Here is an 8,820-nt window from a genome sequence, read left to right on the forward strand (position 1 = left end):
TTGGAGCACGTCTAGTACTTCCATGATAATCCAAATTCACCAAACACCCATGTCTCTGTCATAGGCTTTGTCAAAAGGCTTTGTCAAAATTTATTTTTAGAAAGCAGATGTCCTGGTTTGTGTCCTGGTTTGTCTCTTCTGCGTGCTCTAGACCTTCCCAAAGGGTTAGGATGGCCTCTAGAATGTGCCTGCCTTGTATGAAGCCTTTTTGCTCTTCCCTTATCTAGGCTAATAGTAGCTAGGGCTTTAGCAAGAATTTTATAGCTAGTATTGAGCATGGTGAGAGGTCTTTAATTCTTTAGAGCCTCCTTGGGTCCACCTTTGGGGATCCATTTAATCATGCTTGCGTTTATCCGTGAATTAAGGAAACCCTTTGCTTTGGACTCTTGCCAGAGGAGGATAAGGTGCTAGGTCTTTAGCAAAAATTTTATAGCTAGTATTTTGCATGGTGAGAGGTCTCCAATTCTTTAGAGCCTCCTTGGCTCCACCTTTGGGGATCAGTTTAATCATGCCAGTGTTTATCCAGAAGGAAACCCTTTGCTTTGGATTCCTGCTAGAGGAGGAGAAGGTGCGAGCCAACTGTGTCCCAAAAGACTTGGTAAAATTCAAGCGGGAGTCCATCTTCACTAGGAGTTTTGCCTTTTTCCATATATGTGACTGTGCCTTTTAACTCTTCAAGGGAGAGTTCCTTGTCTAAAAGATGGAGTCAAACCACTAGATCGTTCTCCTTCTGACCATTCGACATTTTTCCCTTGCTCTGAGTTTTTCCGTGGTTAGGATTTCAGGTTCCCCAAGAATTCCCTGGAAGTGCTCAGTGATAATCTAGCCAATCACTTTTGGATCATGGACTAGGCGGCCCTCGTGTACCAGAGTTTCTATCGATTCCTAAGACATCGAAACATGTCTTCATTGGGCCTGTCTCCTTTCCCTGTCCACCATTCTCTCGTGTAAACTTTGGATTGCGCTGCCTCAATGATAGCTTTTGCCCTGGCTCTGTCTCTGAAGGCTTTGAGTCTTTCCTGTCCCTGGGTTGATTCGTCCTCCTCGAGAAGCTTGATTTTCTCTTTAATTATTTTGCGTCTGCTCGCTCTAGCAAGATCTACTCGCTTCTTGATGGCTTTAAGGAAAATGCTTGTTCTTTTTGTAGCCCTGATCATCCACTTTTTAGTTATGTTGGATGTGCCATCAAAGGCTTTATCCTAGATCCTGTTTATCTTCTTTTGGACATAGGGTAAATGAAAGAAGAAGGGGTTAGACTTGCACCATGAATTTTTTCTCTTTCCCTGGCTTTTATCCAGAGTAATTGGGATTGGTTTATGATTCGAGAAGGGAAGAGAAGCAAGGGCTTCACTCTTGAAGCAAAGGGCTGAGTCTACGATATCTCTTGAGCAGTACATTCTGTCTATTCTTACTTTCCTGTGGAGAGGGCCCGATTGGTTGTTAGTCTAGGTGAAGGACGTGTCTGCAGAGATGTCGATGAGTACAACAAAATCTTTGAGGGTAGTCCAAGAAGAAAGTTCCCTGCCCCTTAAAGTGTTTCCTATTTCGTTCTACCTGTCTCTCTGGGATTCTACCATAATGAAGTCACCTAGAAGGATAGTATTATTTTGAAGGATCTTTCTATCCCAAAGAAGAGCTCTTTCCCTCGTGGCATTAGGGGCGTAAATAGAGAAAATTTGACAATGCAACTGAGGATGAGAAAAGTCAACACCTATCCCGGCAGAATGGAAAGTGGGGGCATGATTGCCTAGGTAAGGTGAGTAGCTATTGCTAGAACAAAACCACCTCTCCATTCTTTGTGGTTAGTGCAAAACCATTGTCTTTTGTAGTCTATCTAGCTGAGCTGCCAATGTAGCTTAGCCCCTGAAACTTTAGCCTCTTGTAGTGCTAAGAAATTAGGTCTAAGGATTGACGAGCCTAACCACCTTTTAAAGATAGCAAGTTTAAGGTCATTTGTTAAGCCCTAAACATTGATGCTTAGGAAGGAGAAGTTGTCTTGCATCATTGAGGAGTGTTTTTGTTTCTCTTGTTCTTGAAACTAACTGGGCTGTTTTGAGGAGATAGTGTAAAGCCTCTCAACATCCTTCTTTTCTCTCTTTCAATTGAGTTGATTTCCTTTCCTCTGATGTTTACCTCGTCAGCTTGAGCCTTTACCTTTCCCACCCGAGTGGCTTTTTTTCCTTTGACAACTGTGAAGGAAGAACCCTCCTTATCTAGCTGACTCATGTTCTGCTTGCTCCAATTGCACCTCAAAATCTTGGGTGGCAACCACAAACGCCTCCTCCCCCGAGCTGTCTTCCATCTATTCTTCTGTTTCAGTAATGCTCTCTTTACCTTTACCTTTTGCTTCCCCCCCTGAAATCTCAATGGGTTTGAAGGTTTCTTTACTTTGTTCCTCAGTCTGTTCTCTGGAAGGAGCAAAGACTGGTTGCTTAGCCGGGGCCTGTATATCCCTACATTCCTGTGGGTCCTACTGAGACGGCTCTAGTCTTTCCTTTTTATGATTATTTCTCGAAGGGCAATCTTTGATGAAGTGACCACCCATACCATAGAGGAAGCATGAATTAGGAATGTTTTTGAAGAATACTTTTTGGATAAGCTTAGAGCCATCCCCATTGAGAATACAGATAGCACTAGGAGGGTCAGAGGCAAGGTCCATCATGACATAGGCTTGAGGATTGCCATGTGGGATGATAAACTTCTCTGTTTCCACTCCAAGATATTGACCTAGTGGAGAACAGAGCGTCTCAATTTGGGGAAAGAGAGAAAGTGGTAGATTAGGGAACTTAACCCATATAGGGGCTTTGGAAGTAGGTGAGGAATCTGGGCTAAAGGAAGATTCCTAGAGCTGGACTGAAAACGGCTGGTTCTTAATAGTCCAGGTCCCCTTTTGGTTCATTTTTGTAGCCATATCTAGCTTTTCAAAGATGAAAACAATATACCCCTTTCTGAGGAAGCAAATGGTTGTGACTACCAAACCTTTGCGTGACCAAAAATTATGGACCCATCCTTCAAGGAATAGTGCGGGTGGTCAGGGGCCATGAATGTATCCTACAACAGTGCATGAACAGAACCATTTTGTTGTTTCATTAAGTAATCCATTGTGTACCTTGACTATTGGAAGCTTACTTTTGAGAGGCTCTGAAGCCTTTGTAGCATTTGGATTAGAGGAGGGAGAGAGCTTTTCTGATTCTATGCCAGTGAAGTACGTGGTGCCACTGAAGATTCTCCTGGCTCGTAGTGTGAGCTGTTCCCAGGCTGCTGACTATCTCGGCATCGTCGGAGCCTTGAAAAGGCTTCTACCTCCTCCACTGACAGCACTAGCATAGGTGCTCTTCGGTAGCTCCAACATGGCGTTCCATGTACTATGGACTTGGGTGATCCATTGTGGCGAGATTCCTTTGCAACAAAGGAGACAAAACGGGGCTTGTCTTTGCTTGGACTATTACTAAAGAAGTTATTGACAGGTTTAGTTTTGAAATCGACAAGAAGCTTATGCAGAGTGTCCGTCTCTTTACCTCCTTGTTTGAGTTGTAGTATGTCGCTTTCATCCAGGTGAAGGGTGAAGGGAGGGAGAGGGGCATCACGCTTATCATGCACTAGATCTTGCATGACAGTATCTGAGGCACTGCTGATGACTATCTGATTAGACTCCAGATTGATAGGGACAAGGTTGATGGGATGGCGACGGGGGGGATGGGCTGTGAAGCCTTCAAGAGAGGAAGAGGAGGAAACCTTATCTGGGCCACCATTGCTAGAGGAATCCATTCTATCATAGAAAGCTCTTCCATTTATAGCTCTTAGTTGTACATATTCTTTTGATATTTTAATATAAACCCTCATTTTTGGAAAAAAGAAAAAAAGGAAAAAAAGTAATCCAACTTTAGTATCAGAATGGTTAAGAGTTTGAGCAGTTAGAAGTTGTAATTGAAATACCAACCATGGAGTCGGATATAGCAAGATTGTAAGAGATAGTCTGAGAGAGAGGAATACACAATGTGAGTCCTTGTAGTAGCTTGTTTGATGATGAACATAACTCCGACTATTATCTATTCTATGCATCATGTTCCCATTACTATTTTTCTAAATGCAATGTCATATCTATTTTCTTCTTTCCCTTTGAGTAATGAGAGAGAGAAGTGTATTTTGTTCTGTAGTGATAATATCTTGACTATCTCATAGATCTCAGTTCTTTCCTTTAGCAATGCATAGTTAGTTCATATCTATATTTCAAACCCCCAAAAGAATGGACTTTTGTATTCCGTTAACACTGGCGATCCTGAGATTACCCATTAACCTATTTGGTAATAAAAGATCAAGACTGGTTGCTTGTGAGCAATGAAGATTGTCGACCAATCAGGGTGACAATGTGGTTGTCAGTATACCACATCTAGGATGATAGAGCAGATAACTCAGTTCGGCAGACGAGATCGCCTCAATTCGATGTTTTCAAAAGATGGCGAGCCCCGACGTTCCCGAATGAGTTTCGACTTAGGTATAATTCATATTCATTTGAATTGCATACACTAAAGTTTTTAGCATGGCAATGCGTATACAAAAGAGTGAATGTTTGCAAATAGCCACATCTCAGCGTACACGTTTGCAACTCCAACTTTGACGATAGCAAGAGCAACAACAACAAGATGAAGAATTAAAATCCAGTGTTGAAATAGCACGAACACATTTATCAAGCCAAGAAGGCATGATCCATATGGCAACAAAGGAAGAAATCGAGCAAAAGCCTGGAGGATGAATCAAGGGGAGATCCCATGATTTCAAGCATTCCTAGAGCAAACCAAGCTAATCCAACAAGAATCGATCTTTGATTACCATTTGACCTCCTTCAAACAAATGAAGGGGATGTAGATGCAATACCACCAGATCTTCTAAGGCTTGAAGACCTTGGGGGGGACAAGGCAACAACAAATTTTGAACAAGCAGTAGAAGAGATAGTTGTTGACAGCAATGATAGAGAAGAAGAACCGGACAAAGATTTTGAAGAAAAAGAAGAATACTTGAACGAAGACTCCGAAGCAAGACAATAACATTTGGACAAAAGATTCGAAGAAAAAGAGGCAGATTTGGACAAAAGATCTGAAGAAAAAGAAACAGTTTTAGACAAGAGATCGAAAGATAAAGAAATCGATTCGGACAAAAGATTAGAGAAAGAAATACAATTAAATTTGGACGCAGAATCCAACCAAGATGAAGAGGATCAAGCTTTCCATACTTTACCAAACACTCCAAGGAGTTTCAATAGAAATTCACCACCACCATCACCTGAAAGTAAGAAGATCCAGAAAGTCGCGTTGTGTAATTCAAAACTCGATGGTGGCGAGCCAATAGTTTTGACACCTTGTTTGGGGATCCAAAAAAATTTGCAACAGTTCATAGGCACACTAGTTGGAAAATAGTATGCAGTGGTGTAGCCTATATGGAGTGGGAAATTTCACCACTTATAATGACTTACACAGTGTTTGTGGAGAGGTTTTGAAATGAGAAAACCCCCAGTGATGTTAGAAGAAAGCTAAGGCAATTGAAATAAAGGAAACTGTCTGTAGAAGACTATGCCTAGCAATTTTTGAACCTGAATACACAATTGGATGCAACATAAAGACCAACCACTGAAATAATGGTGGAATATTTTTGCAAGGGACTTAAACCAAAAATTTAAATTCAATTGGTGGCCTTGTACTGCCAACAGGTGCAAATGGGTTCAATACACTCGTTGATGTAGCCAAAAGAGTTGAAAGATGCATATGAACAATAAAAAAGAAAAGAAGAAATTTGAGGTGGAATCCGAAGAAGATTCAGATGCTTCAGGCAGTGAATCCAAATCCGATCCAAATCCGACTGGAGTAGTAATGAGTCATATAGTGATTCAGAAACTGACTGAACAAAGAAAAAGAAGAAGAAGAAAAAGAAGGCAACAAAGAAAGCCAAAAAGCAAGAAAAGAAGATGAAGAAAGAAAAGCAGAAGTCAAAAAAGGCTCCTTCAACCTCTGATTTGGAGAAACTAGTGGATCAAAAGTTGCAAACCTCGGGGGTAAATCAGAACCAACAACAACTGCAGTGCAAGATTTGCAGCGAGAGTCATCCAACTTCAGCATGCTGGTATAACCCTAATGCACGCAACAATCCACAGCAATAGTCACATAATAGTTCAACAATGGACACCAATGCGGTAGTCATTGGAGCAAATGTAGCGGTTGGGCAACAACAACAACAACAACAACAACAACAACAATAGCAACAACAACAACAACAACAAATAAATTGGGGACTGCAAAAAGGAACTAGAACCAATAAACTAATTGGAATCAACAACAATCATGATAATGTGGCTACTTCTTGGGAACGGATGGTCATCATCCGGGACCCAATTGTGCCCTGTGGGTGAAGCATAGGGTCAAAAGGGGAATTCCAATTGTCCGATATGGCAATCAAGGTCCACCAACACCTCAATTAGCACAATAGCCCCCACAAGCCAACATATTGTTGATACAAGAACCACCATAGACTAAGAGGGAAGCGGTGGCATACCAGAAGGGTAGGCAGCAAACCCGCATGAGTTGTGTGATTGTTTGGGGTGTATTCTAATTGAAAAAATACCCAAAAATCCATTATGCATGGAAGTTCTGGCAGTAACCAAATCAAAAGAACCTGTCCAAGAGACACCACAAGCAAAGAAAGAAGTCAAGGAGAAAGCTATCAGATGGAAGGACCAAGAAGAAGTTTAGATAGCAACATTGAAAGAAATCAAGAAGGCACAAGCCAAAGAGGCAAAGACAAAAGTTTGGCAACCAGTGGATCCACAGGAATGGACCAATCCAAAAAATATGAAACCTAATCCGATCAACAATTCGGCAACAAGTCCGAGTCATAGCCCAATGTTGAGTTCAAGAAAAGATCAGATTATAGATTCAACAGTTCAAGAGCAGGGGGTGACTAGCGGAAACAATGATGAAGAGAGCATCTTGGCCAAATTGTTCCACACCCTGAAGCAAGCATCTATAAAGATCACATTGGATCAACTGTTGAGTTTGGCTCCCATTTTTTGTGAGAATTTTATTAAGCAATTGCAAGAGGGAAAACATGAACAAAAGAAACTAGAATTTTTATGTACATCACATTACCAGCCATCATTGGAAGAACCACCAGTGTTGCTAGTAGAACTGGATGATGTGGACTATAAAGTCTTGGCAATCAAGGTGCATGGTAATGGTCAAGAAATTCATGGAACATTGTTAGATGGGGGCTCGAGTGTGAATACCCTCCCGCACAATATGTATGAGAAGATGGGTTTAATGGAGATGGATGAAGCACCTTTTTAGGTCAAAATGGTTGATCAAAGACGAGTTCAACCATTAGGTATTATTCAAAATCAACAAATTGTAATTCAAGGCATGTCATTTAAAGTGAATTTTGTGGTCCTTCATATGTAAAAGGCAAATTTCTCCTATCAAATGTTGCTAGGATGGCCATGGTTAAAAACAACCATGGCCATGGTTTAAAGCAACCAAGGTGAAACAGAGTTGGGGGGCTTCTAAGATCATGATCCGAAGTGAGAAAAAGAAACTCCGCCTAGACATGGTCCCAAAGGTGATACTGGAAAAGGAAAACAAACCATTGATTGTGCAGTGTGGCAATATGTTGTTAGAGATGGATGATGATGAGGAACAAGAATTTTTGCATGCGAGTCCATCCACAGTGCCACTCTTTGAAGTTGACGTAAGCCGTGGCACAGTGACATGCAACTGAAGTGGCAACCTATCAAGTAATGTTGGCAGAACCAGTTGAAGTTTGCCGACATGGATTCGACAAAAAGCAAGTCAATCTAGAATTCAAAGAAGATCTAGATGAAGACTCTGCCTAGTAAAAATGGGGCAAAGATGTCATTCGTAATAAGGAAATGGAAGCCTATGAGGAGCAGATTCAGAAAAGAGCAAGGGTAAAAGAAGATGAGTTGGAAGATTTGAATTTAGGCACAGCCAAAAAGCCATAGATAGTAAAATTAAGTGTGCATGGGGAAGGCACTTTCACTATAGAATTACTACAATTATTAATGGAATTTAAAGATATTTTTTCTTGGGAATACACTGACATGAAGGGCATAGATCTGAGCCTATGTGTTCATCGCATAAATATGAAAAAGTATGTAGTTTTGGTGGTGCAGCAGAGATATTGAATGAATCCCAACGATGCTACTTTGGTCAAAGAAGAAATTGATAAATTGCTCGGAGTAGGTTTCATATACCGAGTGGATAAAGTGACATGGCTTTCTCCTATAGTCATAGTTCCCTAGAAAAATGGCAAAGTGGGTCTGTGGAGACTACCAAAAATTGAATGTAGCCACTATAACTAACCCCTTTCCTCTACCTTTTTGTCACACAATGCTGGACACAATAGCGGGCCACGATCTAGATGGATTCAGCAAGTATACTCAAATTTAGATGGTCGAAGAAGACAAAGAAAAAGTATCATTTGTCATGGAATGGGGCATGTTTGCAAGCAATGTCATGAATTTTGGATTAAAAAATGCTCCACCCACATTTCAAGGGTGGATACATAGAAAATTCACATCATACCTCACTACTTTCATGAGAGTGGTTTTAGATGATTTCAGTGTGTTTGGCAAAAAAAATGAACACAAAGAACACCTTCGACTCTGTTTTGGGAAATTTCGAGAATCTTGATTGAGCTTGAATCCGATGAAATGCACATTTGCAGTCTACCAGAGTGTTTACTTGGACACATCATTTCAGCCAAAGGGATAGCCATTGATCCAAGGAAGGTCTTCGCAATCAAAGAGGCTAAAGT

The sequence above is a fragment of the Dipteris shenzhenensis genome, chromosome 14, assembly GCF_047967505.1.
Source record: "Dipteris shenzhenensis isolate YYH24624 ecotype China chromosome 14, Dip_SZ_1.0, whole genome shotgun sequence".
Classification (NCBI taxonomy): domain Eukaryota; kingdom Viridiplantae; phylum Streptophyta; class Polypodiopsida; order Gleicheniales; family Dipteridaceae; genus Dipteris; species Dipteris shenzhenensis.